This window comes from Balaenoptera acutorostrata, chromosome 10 (assembly GCF_949987535.1).
Source record: "Balaenoptera acutorostrata chromosome 10, mBalAcu1.1, whole genome shotgun sequence".
NCBI classification, from domain to species: Eukaryota; Metazoa; Chordata; class Mammalia; order Artiodactyla; family Balaenopteridae; genus Balaenoptera; species Balaenoptera acutorostrata.
This window is the reverse complement of record NC_080073.1, coordinates 47,530,143-47,548,767: the sequence shown is the minus strand read 5'-3', so window position 1 is coordinate 47,548,767 and position 18,625 is coordinate 47,530,143.

Sequence of the window (18,625 nt, the reverse complement as noted above, 5' to 3'; positions counted from 1 at the left end):
TGAGGACTTTCTCTAGTTGCGGCAAGTGGGGGCCACTCTTCATCGCGGTGCGCGGGCCTCTCACTATTGCGGCCTCTCTTGTTGTGGAGCACAGGCTCCAGACGCGCAGGCGCAGTATCTGTGGCGCACGGGCCTAGTTGCTCTGTGGCATGTGGGATCTTCCCAGACCAGGACTCGAACCCGTGTCCCCTGCATCGGCAAGCAGATTCTCAACCACTGCGCCACCAGGGAAGCCCTTCCAGTCTGCATTTTTAAGACTGGAAATAAGTGCAGCAAAACAGGAAGGGAAAGAGTTGTAGAAAACAATGAAGGTGAGCACCAAGCAAAGAGTCACATAGCAAAGCCCAGAAGAACCGTGTGACGCTGTCCAGGGTTTAGAATGCGCGTGTGCCTTTGGGTGTGGGTGGAACTGGCCCACCCCAGTGAAGGCCCTGGAGGACTCAGACATGAACCTCTTCAGTTTCAAGGACAAGAAACAGACCTTTGCCTATTTCTTCTTCCAGATCCAACCACGGGTAAACATAAACTCTCACACGCATGTCACGTATTTCCCACAAAAATTTCTCTTAACCGAACCCATCATTCAAAACCGGGGTGTGGCGTAAGTTTTGACTTGCAGACAAGTAGGCTATAGATTTAATTCACTGGCCTGAATGTGAACATCCCTTGTAAGTCTTGTTCACTGGTTCCTTTGCCTTGCCAGTGGTGTTTGCTTGTGATTCCCAGCCCTTCCATTTATCAGCCAACCTTTCTATAGTTAAGCAGCTAAAGTTGGTATCAGTTTAAAAACTTAACTTGCTAATAACTACTAGTAATAGAAGAACATTTACATAGCTGAAATACTTTTGGTAATGTACGTGGCCTTTTCTTTCATGAGCTTTTACATCTCTAAAACACTTAGAAAGGGGAGGGAAAAAAATAGGTTTTGGGCTGAAATGGTTGCTTTCCTATTTTGGAATGAGTCCCTGGATATTTTGTTAGGAAATGCCTACTGTGTGCTGAGTGGGGACACGCCAGAGGGCTGAGGTCAGAGCCCTTGGCACGTGGCAGGGCTGCCAGCCACGCCCAACCACAAGCCACGGTCGACCCAGCCACAGTTTGGGGTGACAGGGCTCTGAGGTTTGCTAACCATCTTCCACTGCATGATCCTCTTACGAATTTAGACTATTTAAAAGAGTATTGCAATTAATGATGGAAAAATATGTCCTCATCTAATCATGAGGAAACATCAGAAAAACCCCAAATGAGGGACATTCCCTGTTCTCTCTTAATGTGTCAAATGTGACAAAAGACAAGAAAGGCTGAGGATCTGTTTCAGATTACATAAGATCAAAGAGACGTGACACCCAAATGCAATGGGCACTACTGGACTGGATCCTGGATGCACTGAAAAAGAAACTGCTTTCAAGGATATTATTGAGACAGATGGCAAAATCTGAATATGGATTGTGATACTGTATCAATGCAATCAACACAGTACTAATACAGCGGCATCAATACAATACTATTATATCAATGTTAAATCTCCTGAATTGGATATTGTATTTGATTATGTTGTCAGGAAATACAAGCTGAAATATTTAAAGATAAACTATCAAATCGTTTAGGAGAAAAATGTCTGTGTATATAAGTACGTGTATATGTGTGTGCATATATAAATGTCTGTGTGTGTGTGTGTGTAAAAGAGAGGGAGGGAGAAAAGTGATAAAGCAATTACTAATCTGGGTCCAGAGTATATAGAATTCATTGTACTATTATTACAACTCTTTCTTAAGTTTTAAATTATTTTATTTTGGAGGGAATAATTTTTCATTTTCTTTTTTACTTTCTCTTTGGAAATATGTCATCTGTAAATACAGGCAACTGTGGCGTGTTTTTTCTCAATTTTTTCAAGGAGGTGGAAAAAAGTCATACCTGAAGTAACTGACATCACATTGAACGTCAATTTATTTATCACGGTATTTCTTTGAACTCCAATATTATATAACCCCAGTAATTACTTCATGTACTACACAATCTTAAACTGTTTCTTAATTTTCCATCTTGTTGAAAAGCTGCTTTGGGAGGAAATATATTTTACTTTTATATGGAAATAGATAAAACAGATGGTTTATACATTTTTCCCCTTAGTATCATGTGGCTTAAATCACATAATGCCCTTCCTTTTTAATTAAGTCAAAAAAAATAATTCCTAGTAGCTACTCAAAGCGTCTTCCTGCTCCTGCCCCTACCTGGCAATTGCGGGAGCTAGTGGGGCTGGATGTCTTTGGGAAGCCTGCCTACCTCTCATTTATGTCTAGTCATCAAGGGATATTCACTTTTAGCAAGCAAGGTCAACACAAATGTTGCGGATTTGACACTAAAACATCCTTTCTTCCATTCAAATGGCAGATGCAGATGATCAAACGGATACAAGCAAGAATATTTTGCTTGGCACACTGCCTAAAAGTTCTAAATTTATGTATTCTATTTTTGCTTCTTTCTCAAATTGGATTAGTTACTAGGCAACTGAAGTATTTAATTTCATTTGCTAATAGTTACATTTTAATAGAGGCAGCTAGTGTACATGACCGATGCTGCCAATACAAACACAGCCCCGACTCCAGCCTTGTCGGGCAGTAGTACGCACCCCTTCATTCTGGTTGCAGACAAAAACACTACTCGTATTCTTGCCTTTCACTTATTTGACTTTTAAGTACAGGAAAAGGGATGTCTATTTTGGAATTCTTTATAGAAAGGATATTTTAAGTGATTTGTTTTCCTCACTCAAAAAGCTACCTGTTTGACTCGCAGACATAGAGAACAGATTTGTGGTTGCCAAGGGGGAGTGGGGGGCGGGGATGAACTGGGAGTTTGGGACTAGCAGATGCAAACTACTGTATATAAAATGGATAAACAAGGTCCTCCTGTATAGCACAGGGAACTATATTTAATACCCTGTGATAAACCATAATGGAAAGAATATGAAAAAGTATATATATATATATATATATATATATATATATATGTGTGTGTGTATGTGTATATATATATATATATAAAACTGAGTCACTTTGCTGTACAACAGAAATTAACACAGCACTGTAGATCAACTATACTTCAATAAAATTAAAAAAAAAAAAACAACAAGCCATTAAAGAAAAAAACAAGCTACCTGTTTGTGGCATCCTAAACCCTCTTTTAGATTTCTGGTTCAAGATGGCAGACCGAGCACATATATTTTCTTCCCCTCAGCAAGAAGGAAAATAAATCCTTAGTAGCACTGAAAGGGCACCATCAGTGCCGTAGACATATTGGTAGGTGGGACAGGTTGATAGAAAAACTGGAGTGTGGAAAACTGCTACCCCAAACAAGCCCAGCACAGCAGCAGGCTTGATGGAGTCTTCTCAAGGCTGTGTTGAACCCCTCCAAATTTAGGGAGAGGTCAGACCGCGGGGGCACTTAGGAGGGAAATGAGTTACAAGATAGGCTCTAAATAACCTGGACCAACCTTTCCTGCCCCTTCCCCCAGTGTGCGGAAGGCTGGATGCAGTGTGCTGTGAACGTAGCTCTTAAAGAAGGCTGGGAATTCGCCAGGGTAGGGGCTCTCCTCCTGGATTCTGAGTCTAGAACATCAAGTAGGGAGTACGAGGTTCCTCAGCAGGCAGAGTCGAGGGTAAGGAGAGGAAAAGAGAAACATGACACTGCACAGAAGTCAGCTATGGGAAACTGCTTCACCTCAGGGCAAAGCTTCCCTGCGGGGCCCCATGAGGGTTCCCAGCTGGCCTGCCGGCTCTCTGCCTAAATGCCCTAAAGGGAAATCTGCTGTCTCACCCCCGACGTATGGGTCTCAGCCATCCCTCCCATTCAGAAGAGGGATCTGCAGTGGAAACCAAGCATATGATTGCTGAGGAAACACGTGACAGTTACCAACACCAATCCACACCTTTCTGCATATTAAAGAACTAGGAGACATGTGAGGAAATATTTTCCATAATAGAGAAAGACAAAAACAACCTGAACTGGACTCCAACGCAGAGAATAGAACTTACACACACACACACACACACACACACACACACACACACTATTGCTATCTTCAGAGGGATACTGCACTGAGAAAACCTAGAGTAGAGTAGGCTGTTGTGAAAATGGAGCCATTGAGAGCAAGAAAGAGTCCTTGGAAGCTAAAAACAGGTAAAAATTTGCTCAAGATTTTGTCTCGTGGGAAGGGTAGGTTACAAATGCTGATTTAAATTACATTTTCCTATAAGTGATGAGAGTTTGATGCTCTGCTTTAAACAACTAAAGAAGAATAGGACGTAGAAATTCCAAAACACCAAAGGGAAAAAAAAAAAGAAAGAAAAAGAAAACATTTTGAGTACAACAATAAAGAAAAGGGACGCATGTAAAGTAGAAAATGAAAATAAATGACAGGGATAAGTTCAAACATACCAATATTTATAATAAATACAAATAGTTTAATTTTCCTATTAAAAGACAGACCTTGTGATGGGAAATACTTAGAACTGAGCTTTATGTTATTTACAGAAGACTTAAAATGGCGCAAAACAGAATGACTGGAGATAAACCTAATACATGTTATCAAAGAGAAAGCCAAAAAATGCAGTCTTAATATTAGATAAAAATAGAATTCAAGGTCAAAAGCAAGGGGACTATTTTACATGGATTAAAGATACAATCCAGAAGATAAGAGTCACAAAGCTTTCTCACTGAACACCACAGCATGGAATTATGTAAGAAGGGTTAGAAATGCAAGGAGAAACTATTAAATCCATGATCATGGTGGGAAACTTTAGCACAGCCTTCTCAGAAAGTGACAGATCAAGTAGACAAAAAAAAAAAAAAACAGGTAGGGATACAGATGATTTGAATACACAATCATCAAGCTAGATGAATTTCAAATTTAAACTCAGTTCCCAACTAACAGACAGCATATGTTTAAATTTTTATGGAACAGTTAAAAAATCTGACCAATTATTTGGCCACAAATGAAATCTCAATAAAACTCCTGGAAGAGAAAGAGTACAGGCCTCTTGGAACCCTAACCCAAGAGTTAATTTATAAAAGAAAATCAAGCAGAGGGGGAAGGGGAAGCTGGGGCAAAGTGAGAGTAGCATGGACATATATACACTACCGAATGTAAAATAGCTAGCTAGTGGGAAGCAGCCGCATAGCACAGGGAGATCAGCTCGGTGCTTTGTGACCACCTAGAGGGGTGGGATAGGGAGGGAGGCTCAAGAGGGAGGGGAAATGGGGATATATATATGCATATGGCTGATTCACTTTGTTGTACAACAGAAACTAGCACAGCATTGTGAGGCAATATACTCCAATAAAGATGTATTTAAAAAAAAGAAATAAAAAGAAATTGGAGACCACGTAGCAATGAATGATCATGAGAGCACTCAGCTCAAAATCAAAGAGGGACTCCATGTTTCATGTGCATTTGGAAAACAAGAAAGATTAAAATTGCACTAGACAATCATCTCAAGAAATCTTTTAAAAAGAGCTCAAAAAAGTAGAAGAAAGGGAATCAATAGAGATAAAATCAGAAACTGATGAAACAGAAAACAAACAAGTCAGTTTCATCATTAAAACCAAAAGATGTTTATAAAGACCAACCAAAGAGACCAGACTCTGGGGGAAAAAAACCAAAGTAAACAAAATAAAATTAGGACTAATAAAGAGGATATAACTATAGATGTGGATTTCATTTCAAAATTATTAGAGAATATATATGCAAATTCCAATAGATTAAAAAAATAAATTTGAAAATAGAAATAAAATGATTTTCTAGGAACATATAAATGACTACAATGACTCAGTAAGAGGCAGGAAACCTGAAAAGACCAGTAACTATAGGAAAAGAAAATTGAAAAGGTAGTCAAAGTTTACCTCTTCCACCTCCAACCCCATCAACCAGGTCCCAGGACCAGATGGTTTTACTACTCACTCCTTCTTTTTTCTCACTTTTAACACCTTTAAAGTTTAAAGTACATGTTAATTCCTGTGCTAGACTGCTGTGGAATGTCGAAAATATGTAAAGATTCTCAATTTCTTCTACAAACCTAGTATAACCTAGATACCAAAAATGGATAGGATGGCACTAACATAGCAAAGTACAGACCAGCAACTCAAAGTGCCTATGAAAGTCAGACAGGACATTTAATAAAAAGAAATTTAATATTTAATAGGAAATGTAGAATTTAATTGAGTGACCATAGGGAGTGGTCCAAGGCAGTATGGAGAACATAGGCCCCATCTAAAATAGGTCATCCATTTGGTGTATAGCAGGGATTAGAAGCACAACCTTATTAATGCATACATGAGCAAAAATCCTAAATACAGTAACCAATAAAAATTAGTGACAAAAAAAAAGTAAAAAAAAAGAAAAATTAGTAGTGCCTTAAAAGAGTAATACACCATGACCTAGGAGGGTGTGTCCTATGAATGCAAGGAAGACTCAACATGAGAAAAATTTATTATTATAATTCTATTATTAATAGATCGGAGGAGAAAAAACACATGATCATCTTGGTAAATTCAGTAAAGGCATTTAATAAAACTGCACATCCATTCTTAATAAAAAATTCTTAACAAGCTAAGTTCAGAGAAAACATTGATAAAGGATACAAACAGAAACCTACAAAACAATCTACTCAACACTGAAAGATTAGAAGCAAGAGAAGAATGGATGCCTGTCATTGTCACTGCTCTTCCACATTACACCAGTGGTCTTGGGCAAGGCAGTGATGGAATAGGAAGTGAAGTGTAAATATTGGAAAAGAAGAGAAGAAAACATAGTTCTTTTCAAAGTATGTGACTGTCACCCTCCAAAATCCAAGACCATCATTTGAAAATGATTAGAACTATTAAAATTGTTCAGTAAGGATCTCTTTATCTGTATCTCTATATCTCTACATCATAGAGACAGAGATATAAAAAGTGGAGAGAAGAAAGAAGACTGGCTAGGAACGTTGGGTGCCAAAGAATGACATGGTGGTGAGTTTCCTGGGTTGTCTTTTTGCCTCATATATTCCAGACTTGGAGGTGAAGAAGCCAACAACTTGGAAATATCAATAGGTACAGACAAAAATACTACAAAAAAAGCTGCTCTTTACAGCCGAAGGACCAGAAAGGGGCATCCCAGCAAGACAGAAAACTTTTAGACAGTAACCGATCTAGCCAAACATTGCAGAAAAAACTGGGACCCCACTCCCACCAGCAAAGACCAAGTGGGAAACCTAGACTTTCAACCATGCCAGGCTGTGCTAGGTACCCCCAATATACCTCACCTCCACCCCTGCTAGAGTGGTGTCAGAGGAGGCTGAGTAGGGAGCCTGAACTTTCATCACCACCCATTAATAGTGAAGTACACCTCTTCCTCCATGCTGGGGTGGAGTCAGGGGAGGCCTTGTGGAAGGCAAGGACTTTCAGCAGGGGTAATGAGGCAAGCTACTCTCCCCAAACTGAGGTGCCAGTGCTGGCCGTATGAAGAGCAACAAAAGGCACTCATATCCTTCCCAGCCAGGTGGTATCAGGCTTAGTGGGGAGTTGAAACCTCCACCCCTGCCCTGAAGGAGCTCCTTCTTCCTTTGGGTATCAACAACAGAGGCTGAAAGGGAAACCTGGACTTCTACAACCACCTGGCAATAGCGAGGTGATGCCATTCCTTCCCCTGCTGGAGCAGTGTTAAAAGAAGTCACCTAAAACAGAAAAAGCTTTGAATAAGATTCTCAGTCTCATAAAACCCAAAGTGTCCTGGTCTCAATCTAAACTCACTTATACAAAGAAGCAGGAAAATTTCAATTTGAATAGATAGATAGAGCGATAGAGCGATAGATCGATGCCAACACTTAGATGACAGAGATGTTAGGATTATCTAAAAAAGATTTTAAAGCAGCCATCGTAAAAATGCTTCAATGAGCAATTAGGAACACTCTTGAAACAAAAAAAGAACAGAATCTCAGCAAAGAAACAGACCTATAAAGAATAACCTAATGGAAATTTTAGAACTGCACAATACATTAATTGAAATAGAAAGCTCAGTGGATGGGCTCAACAGCAGAATGGAGGGGACAGAGGAAAGAATTTCTCATCTGAAACCAGGGAGGTCAAGTAGAAAGTGGCACAACATTTTTCAAGTGCTTTTCAAAGAACTGTCAACCCAAAATGCTATACCAGTGAAAATATTATTCAGGAATTAAGGCAAATCAAAGCATTCTCAGATGAAGGAAAACTAAGAGAATTTGTTATTGATCCTATAAGAATGGTAAAGGAAGTTCTCTAAACACGTAAGAAATGAAAATGAAGGAACCTTGGAATTGGGATAAAAAAATGGAAAAAGTAAAAATATGGGTAAATACATTATCCCTCTCCTCTTGAATGTTCTAAATTATGTTTGATGGTTGAAAAAATTATAGCACTGTCTGATGGGTTCTAAATGTAGGTAGAGGAAATATTTAAGACAATTATAAACAGGGGACAGTAAAAGGATATAAAGGGAAGTAAGGTTTTTATATGTCACTCAGACTGGTAAAATGCTGATACCAACAGATGATAAATTACATATATACACAAGTACACACATATACATACATACATACAAGCTTGTAATACCTAGACAATCCACTAAAAAATCTATACAAAAACACACTCACAAACACTATAGATAAATCAAATGGAATTCTAAAAAAATGTTCAAGTAACCCACAGGAAGACAAGAAAAAGAAAATAGAGATGGAAAAGAGAGAAAGTACAAGCAGAAAGGAAACATAAAATGGCCAACTTGAGCCCTAACATACCAATAATTACATTAAATGTAAATGATCTAAATATACCAATTGAAAGTCAAAGATTGGCTAAGTGGATAAAAGAACATGACCCAACTATATGCTGTCTACAAGGAACTCCCTTCAAATATAATGTTAAAGACAGGTTAATAGTAAAAGGATAGAAAAGGATATATTATGCAATCATTGATCAAAAGGTAGCAGGAGTAGTTATATTGATATCAGGTAAAGTAGGCTTCAGAGCAAAGAAAATTACCAGAGACAGAGATGAATATTACATAACATCAGAAGGGTCAATCAATCAAGAAAACACAGCAAATCTTAAATGTGTATGCACCAAACAACAGAGCTGCAAATATGATAACCAAAACCTGATAGAACTGAAAGGAGATACAGAGAAATCCACCATCAGAGTTGGAGACTTCAACATCCCTTTCTCAAAAGTTGATAGAAAAACTAGACAGAAATAAGCAAGGGTATAGAGGAACTCAACATCATCATCTACCAACAGGAACTAATCAACGTTTATAGAACACTCCACCTGACAGCAGCAGAATGCACATTCTTTTCAAATGCTCACGGAAGTATTCAAAGAAAAACAATACCTAGAGCCAAACCTCAACAAACTGAAAAAAACAAAACAAAACAGAAACCATACAGAGTATGTTTCTGACCACAATGGAATCAAACTAGAAATATTGTAAATAACAAAAAGATAACTGAAAATTCTCCAAACACTTAGAAACTAAAGACTTCTAAGTGATCCATGGTTGAAAGAGGAAGTCTCAAGGGAAATAAAATATATAGAACTTAATTAAAATGGAAATACAACATATTAAAATCTGTGAGACACAGCTAAAGCGGTGCCAAAAGAAAATTTTTTAGCACTACATGCTTATTTTAGAAAAGAGGAAAAGTCTCAAATAATAATCTAAGCTTCTACCTCAAGAACCTAGAAAAAGAGCAAAATAAACCCAAAGCAAGAAGAATAAAGGACATAATAAAGAGCAGAAACCAGTGAAATTGAAAATGGAAAAATAAAGAAATGAGAAACAAAAGTCTGGTTCTTTGAAAAAGCTTAGTAACATTGACAAATCTCTAACAACACTGATAAAACAAAAAAAAGAAAGAAAACACAAACTACAAATATCATGAATTAAAACAGAGGCTATTACTACATACCCTGAAGATATCAAAAGGATAAGGAATTACTATGAATAAATCTACACACATAAATTTGACAACTTAGATAAAATGAACCTATTCCTCAAAAAATACAAACTACCACAAACTCACCCAATATAAAATAGATCATTTGGATGGCCATATAAGTATTAAAGAAATTGAATTTGTAATTTTAAATCTCCCAAAGAAGAAATTTCCTGGCCCATGTGGTTTCCTAGGAGAAGTCTACCAAGGAAGAATTAACGACAACTGTATATATTCTCTTCCAGTAAATAGAAGAGGAGGAAACATTTCTCATCTTATGAAGCCAGTATTATCCTAATACCAAAACCACACAGGGACGGTATGAAAAAGAAAACTAGAGATCAATAGCCTTCACAGAAATAGATGCAAAACTCCTTAACAAAATATTAGCAAATAGAATTCAACAATATATAAAAGGAATTATACACCATGACCAAGTGTATTCTAGGGATACAAGCCAGTTCAACATTCAAATATCAATCAACGTAATCCACCATGTTAACAGGCTAAAGAAGAAAATTACAAGATCGTATCAATTAGTGCATAAAAAGTATCTGTCAAAATTCAACACCCATTCAAGATAGAAACACTTGGAAAAATAGGAACAGAGGGGAACTTCCTCAACTTGAAAAAAGGCATCTACAAATTGTTGTACAGTTAACATACTTCCTGGTGAAAGACTGAATGCTTTCCGCATAAAATGAAACAAGGCAAGGATGCCTGCTTTCACAACTCCCGTTCAACACAGCACTGGAAGTTCTAGCCAGTGCACTAAGGCAAGAAAAAAGAAATTTATAAAGAACAGAAGGTAAGAAATAAAACTCTCTATTTCTAGATAACATGAGATTACGCAGAAAATCCCAATCAATCTAAAAACAAAACAAAAGAAAAATGAACAAATAACTCCTGGAACTCATAAGGAATTTCAGCAAGGTCACAGAATACTAGATAAATATAATAAATATACAAAAATCAATTGTATGCTAGCAGTGAACATATGAACACCAAATTTAAAAATATAATACCATATAATACCATTTACAATTGCTCAAAAAAAAAAGAGAAATACATGTTAATCTAACAAAACCTGTACAGAACTTGCATGCTGAATACCACAAAATGCTAATGAAAGAAATCAAAGATCTAAATAAATGGAGAGACATATTGTGTTTATGGATTTGAAAATTCAACATAGTAAAGATGTCAATTCTGCCCAAGTTGATATAGGTTTAATGTAATTCTTTACAAAATCCCTCTACTTTGTAGCTATAGACAAGATTATTCTAAAATTTTTATATAAAGGCAAAGGTACTAGAATAGCTAAAACAATTGTGAAAAAGAATAAAGTAAGGATCACTCTGCCTGATTTCAGGACTTACTGTAGAGCTATTGTATGGTATTGGCAGAAGGAGAGACACAGAGAGCAATGGAAAGAATAGAGAACCCAGAAATAATCCTACATTACTGCCTAACTGATTTTTGACAAAGGTGCAAAAGTAATTCAGTGGAGGAAGGATGGCTTTTTTTAGCAAATGATGCTGGAACAGCTGGATACCCACAGATAAAAAAATCAACCCCCTCAACTTAAACCTCACACCTTATACAATAATTAACTCAAAAGGGATGACAGACTTAAATATAAAATGTAAAACTATCAAACTTAGAAAAAAACATGGGAGAAAACCTTTGGGCTAGGCAAAGAATCCTTAGATATGACATGACACCAAAAAAGAAAAAAAAGTTGATGATTGGACTTTAACAAAATAAAAACCTTGTGTTATATAGACTGGGAGAAAACATCTGGAAGCCACATATTCCACAAAGGAGCATTATCTAGAATATACAAGGAAATCTAAACTCAATATTAAAATCTCAAACAATCCAATTAGAAGGTGGGCAAGAGACATGAACAGACAGACATTTCACTGAAGAGGATGCACAGATAGCAAATAAGCACAGGAAAAAGCGTTCAACACAACTAACCATTAGGGAAATGCAAATTGAGACCATAATGAGCTATCACTACACACCTATTAGTCCAGATGAAATGAAAAATTGTGACAGCACAAGATGCTGGAGAGGGTATGGGGACATCGCTCATACATTGCCTATGGGAATGTGAAACAGTACAGACGCTTTGGAAAACAGTTTGGTGGTTCCTTCAAAAAATAAACACATATTTGCTGTATGACCCAGCAATTGTACTCCTGGGCATTTGTCCCGGAAAAATTAAAACTTATGTTCACACGAAAACCTGTACACACAATTGTTCATAACAGCTTTACTTACAATAACCCTGAACTGGAAACAACCAAAATGTCGCCGCATAGGTAAATGGCTAGACAAACTCTGGCCCATCCATACCATGGAACACCACTCCACAGTAAAAAGGAACTGGCTAATCAAAAGTACGATGAGGTATCACCTCACACTGGTCAGAATGGCCATCATCAAGAAATCTACAAACAAATAGTGCTGGAGAAGGTGTGGAGAAAAGGGAACCCTCTTGCACTGTTGGTGGGAATGTAAATGGATATAGCCACTATGGAGAACAGTATGGAGGTTCCTTAAAGAACTAAAAATAGAATTACCATATGACCCAGCAATCCCACTACTGGGCATATACCCTGAGAAAACCATAATTCAAAAAGAGTCATGTACCACAATGCTCATTGCAGCACTATTTACAATAGCCAGGACACGGAAGCAACCGAAGTGTCCATCATCGGATGAATGGATAAAGAAGATGTGGCACATATATACAATGGAATATTACTCAGCCATGAAAAGAAACGAAATTGAGTTATTTGTAGTGAGGTGGATGGACCTAGAGTCTGTCATACAGAGTGAAGTAAGTCATAAAGAGAAAAACAAATACCGTAGGCTAACACATGCATATGGAATCTAAAAAATAAAAAGATTCTGATGAACCTAGAGGCAGGACAGGAATAAAGATGCAGACACAGAGAATGGACTTGAGGACACAGGGAGGGGGAAGGGTAAGCTGGGACGAAGTGAGAGCATGGCATTGACATATATACACTACCAAATGTAAAATAGATAGCTAGTGGGAAGCAGCACGGGGAGGTCAGCTCGGTGCTTTGTGACCACCTAGAGGGGTGGGATAGGGAGGGTGGGAGGGAGATGCAAGAGGGAGGGGATATGGGGATATATGTGTACATATAGCTGATTCACTTTGTTATACAGCAGAAACTAACACACCATTGTAAAGCAATTATACTCCAATAAAGATGTTAAAAAAAAAAAAAGGAACTAGCTATTGGTACAACAACTTGGATAGACCTCAAGGACATTATGCTGAGTGAAAAAAAAAGCCAATTAGAAAAAGTCACATACAATATGACTCCATTTATATAATGTCCTCAAAATGACAAAATTGTAGAGATAGAGAACAGGTTGCCAGAGTTAGAGAGGGTGAGGGGAGAGGGGTGTGTGTGACTATATAGGGGTAGCATGAAGATCTTCATACCGATGAACAAGTCTTCGTCTTAACTGTGGTGACGGTTACACAAATCTACAAATGTAATTCCATATGGTTGGTTTCGATAGCGTCCTATGATATTAGGGGAAACTGGATAAGGATGCACAGGACCTTTCTATACTAGCTTTGCAACTTTCTGTGAATCTGTAATTAATCTGAAAAAAAGAGGGGTTTTTAAAAAATTACTAAAGGCTAAAATATAAGCTATCTGAAACCAGGGACTGCGACAATTCTTGCGTGTTGTATCCTAAGCACCTAAACGGTGCCTTGTCTATAGTAGGTGCTCAATTAATATTGGGGAACTGGCTGAATACTCATGTATGAGAGTCCCATCTTTGGTTTTTGTTTGTAAAGGCACATGATTATAAATGGCGAATGGTGGTTATTTCCAGAGACAGGGAGAGATGAAGCAGGGAGGACGTGAGGAAAGAGAGATCTTCTAAACAATGCAGAAAAACACAGAGTAGAAGTCCGTTTTCCACTCATTTCTACCTCCATCATTCTAAAAGAGGATCTTTCTCATCTTAACTATTTTTAAAAACTGTAATATGTGCTTATCCTAAAAAAGCAAATAAATACATATATAAAGAAATATCCCCCATGTCTTCCTTCTACTGTCCTGACAGACGGCAAGTGGAGTAGTCTTGTGGCAAAAACACAGGACAGTGAGTGAGTTACGGCAGCAAACAGGCCAGAGGGCACCATGGTATTTTCAAGCTAGAGTTATCTCCCTGCTTTCCAGGCTGTCTCTGAATACACACTAGTCAAATTCAGGGTGGAAAACGCATGTTACATATGAAACAAGTCCAGGTAACTTAAAATATTCATGAATTCTTAGAATAGAAAAATTATATTAGGTAAATAATATCTACCCATTTGAGAATCCTTCTCTCTTCCCAACGCCCCTTGCCTTTCTGTCTTGACGCACAGTACAAGGCATTTTTAAAGCACCGACTTGAGTGATAGTGGTCTTTCAACCAATTAATTGCCCTCTGCAGGGGGTGATGTAAATTCCCCTTACCATCAGGGAAGAAGCACTGAAATGTTATCCGTTATATTATTAATTTCCCTTTTAACTTCTGTTCTTCTGCTAGATCATGGCTTAAATGTGCCTATTTTAGGGCAGCCTCGGACCCAAGTACAAAAAGGCCGCAGCAGACAGTGAACCCTTAATTAAATAACATTTTAATTTTACATTCTATCATATAGTGCTTCAGGCTTTTCAGCGTGTATTCACCTACGTCTCTTTGAAACCACATAATAGCCCTGTGAGGTAGGCAGTATAAAACAATTTCAAGAAATGAAATATTATACCTAACATTTCACGTTCAGAGAGTGCATGAATCAGAAACTGAGCCAGAGATTTCTGCCTCCCTTTATCCCAAGCTTTTATGTGTTCTAGAAGGCGTACTGGTGGGGAAATAAACACATTATTTGTTACAGCCTTATGAAAAAGGAATGCCTAATTGCAATGGCTGTTTCACTTTTTTCTTCCTGTTTCACATAATACCTTGACTTTACACCTGTTCTTCTCTCCTCAGATGTAAATTTTAAAAATTGGCAGATATTTATTAAAGCCCTACTTGTAAGAATTTAGAGACCCAATATTCTAGTGGTAGAAGGGCTCAACTCACTTTCTATAGAAATACTGCTGGGAAAATTCTAGAATAAAGGCATCTTCTCCCACGCCCCGGCATCTTTAATTTTAAAAAATTACAATCTTTTCAAAAGCAAAGCCAAAGCACATCCTTGCTTTTAGAAAAAAATCTGGTGAAGTACAACAAAATAACTACAATGAAATTGTGACGTCTCAGTGACTACTGTTAAAAGCCAGCAGATTTACTAAGCTGGACAAAAGTGTAAAGGTCACAAACTGCTTAAAGCTTTAAAGGATCTTCTTGGTGAGAAACGTGACTATTAAAGGTTGTGTCAGCCGTGGAGGAAAAATGGAGCTGGCAAAATGAAATGTGTCACACACACACAAAATCAGTGGTAAAAGTATAGAAAACCTGGAGATTCTACTAAATAAGTGGGACTAGGAGGCAGGGCAGGCATCATTCTGAACGACACCTTCCCCAGAGCTGTCTCGGGAGGTACCCTGAGATCAGTGGCTCTCAAACTTGGCTGCACGGTGGATTCCAGGGGGCTGTTTGAAAAAAAAAAGCACAGCTGCCTGTGTCCCTCTCTCAGTGATTCAGTTTAATTAGCGTGGGGCTGGTCTGGGGAGAGGGTTTTATAAAAGCCCTCGCCTCTAGATACTATTGATTGGGGGTCTTTTCCATATACCTCCACCCTGTGCCTGGCCCTGAGGTGACTGCAAACCTGGGGCCCCTGGAGAGTTGACAACATGGGAGCCGGAGGGCCAGGCTTCCCAGGAGGAGCAAAATGCACTGTGAAGCAGCTTGGGGAGCCCCGCACACTCCCTGGGGTTCAGTGTGCCTCTTGTACCTCTGGGTTATAACTCGGTGATCCTGAAGCAAAGTGGAAACCAGGCGATGTCCACTGTGTCTCGTGGGCGGCCAGCTGCAGGGTGGGAAATGTGCTAAAAGTGCGATCCTTATGGTCTCTTTTTAATTTTTAGGGACCCCCCCCTTTCATTTTCTTTTGTAAGAAAAAAAAAAAAAATAGAACGTGATCGTTGACAAGGATTAGTAATTCATCACTACCCAATCTGGATTTGGGAAAATCAGCCTTATAATTAATCGGCCAAGAATCACATTTTCCCACGTTGACTGGCAAGAACATTTCCAGCGTCACAGCTGAGACACCTTTCTTTTTAAAAAAAAAAAAAAAAAAAAGTGACTCAGGATTAAGGGAGGAAACCATCCCTTTCTCTTGCTACCACTGTGAGTAAATTCTGACACTTTGGGTCCAAGAAGCAAAACACTGTGAACACCCCAGACTAAATGAGGTACAGTTTGCTGAACAGAAAGACACACGGAGGAAGGCAGTTAAACCATCACAGCTATCCATAAAAGGCTGCTGGAAAAATCTGCCTCAAGAGGCAAACTTTTTAGGCCTGGCCCAAGGAGGAACAGGAGATAAGTGCAGCAAGAACACGGCGAGTCACCTAACATCAGCAACATCTGGCTTAATTATGCAAGAAGGAGAAATTAAGCTTTTGATTAGGGCCTTCAAATACAAAGGCACAAATCACCAAAGCTTTCATCTCTCCTGTGCTTTTTTCCCTCCCCTCTTCTCGGGCCGTTATTAAGAAACAGATAAGCAGAGAAATGCTGCAATCCTGACTGGCTGGCCACCCAACTTCGTAGCTGCCCTCACGTCTGTCTGATTTGGCTGAAGACCCACGGAACCCTCTAGAACTTGCTTTGTGTCTACAAGGCGATGTGAGCACTTCACCATGGTTGACTTTACCTCTTCCAATTAAGTATTACTGTTGTAGTTCTTTCCCCGATTCATTATTCATTGAGCATTAATCCCCTTAACAGTGGTCTTTGCAGGGAAACTTTGCTTTTTAAAAATCAGTATGTGTTTAATCAAGGGAGTGGGTCCCGGCTTTGCTGATGGGCAAGCAGCTCTATAGAGGCAAGCCGCGGGCCGCCCCGCTTTTCTCTGCCAGCCCCCCATCTCTGCCACTCTATGAAATACGTTTTCTGCCTCTCTCAGCTAATAGACTCTTCAGAAATGGAAGTTAATCCTTGGGTGAAGCAATGTTAAACCGCCCAAGGAAGAATTAAATATTTCAGAAGAGAACATGGTAAAAAATGGCATGTGCTATTTTAGATTCTTTGAAAATTTAAGCAGAAGAGCAAAAAATAGAAAGCAGCTTGTCTGCAGTACAATGGCTCTAAGTTCACTTTCGTGAGATTCTTAATAATGTGGAGGGAGACCGGGAAAACAGCCACGTGCTTGGATGCAAAGAGGGGACCTGGCCACTCCAGTCAGAGGGGGCACCTCGCATTATTAAGAATCTCACAAAAGTGAACTCAGATCCACTGTACCAAGTATAAGACTGTTCCAACCCCTTAGGTGTGAAAAGAACACACAATTGAAAAATGGAGATTGACCTATTTCCCTTCCCCTCGCAGTAACGGAACGAAAAGCAAAACTTTCACCCTTGGGAGGAGTGTGGGCTCTGGTGTTTGATGTCGTGGGTCAGGATCCTGGTCCACAGTCACCAGCCCGTCAACTGGGCACATTGCTTGGCTTCTCAGCTCCTCGGCTGACGCCTCCGAAAAGCAGAAGTGCCAGGAGCCCCTGCGGGTGGGTAGCTGTCAGGGTGACATGTGACAGCGCCCTGTGTCTTGGTGAGCGGTGAGCAATCAATACAGGCTGGATTATAATGGTATAGTAATGAAACGGACTTAACCTGGATACATTTTTTTAACCGCCGAAGTACAGAGAGAAAGCACTCTCGCCTCTGCGGGCGGAGGAACACCAGGTAATTGTCAAAATGCTGCAATCATTTCTCTATCCTGCACTTTTACAATCCAATTTCTTGCTCTGCTCCTCACAGCTGCTTTCCAGAGCCCACAGACTGTGGTTAAAACATATTAGCTGGAGTCAGATTAGCAGGTTTGAGTACCTATGTATTTATGGGTGGCTCAAAGAGGCACAAGTGATGTGACTTCAACTGTTTTAATTTGCTAGGCTTTCTCTCCCTCTGCCTCGGCGGGGATCGCAAGAGACAGGAGCTCCCTGGCGCCTGGGGCTCCGCACACATGCAAGGGCCGGTGGGGAGGGCGAGGGCTGCTGTGACTCTGTCGCTGGCCTCCTGGGGATGTTCTACCCTGGAGGCTCATGCCACCCAGGCAGGGGCTCGCGAAGGTCCCGAAAGCACCTCCACCTCCGACACCATGCAGGTGTGGGCTCAGCGCTGGATCTGGCCTGGACTCGCCTTGGTTCCCAAGTGGTGAGGGCAGCTCTCACTGCTTCCAGCCTCTGCGGTTTGGGGACTGGTTTCGGGTCCCCAGGACAGGGGTCAACAACGGTGTGGCAGAAAGCCCAGGTAAGGAGCAGGGTCTCTCAAGGGTACCTGCTGGGGTTTCACTCCTCACTTGGCCTTGGGCAAGTCCCTTAGCCTCTCTGGGTCTCAGTTTCTCCATCTGTGAAATGGAGGTAATAAGACCTACCTTCGAGAGTGAGGAGAGGGATTGAA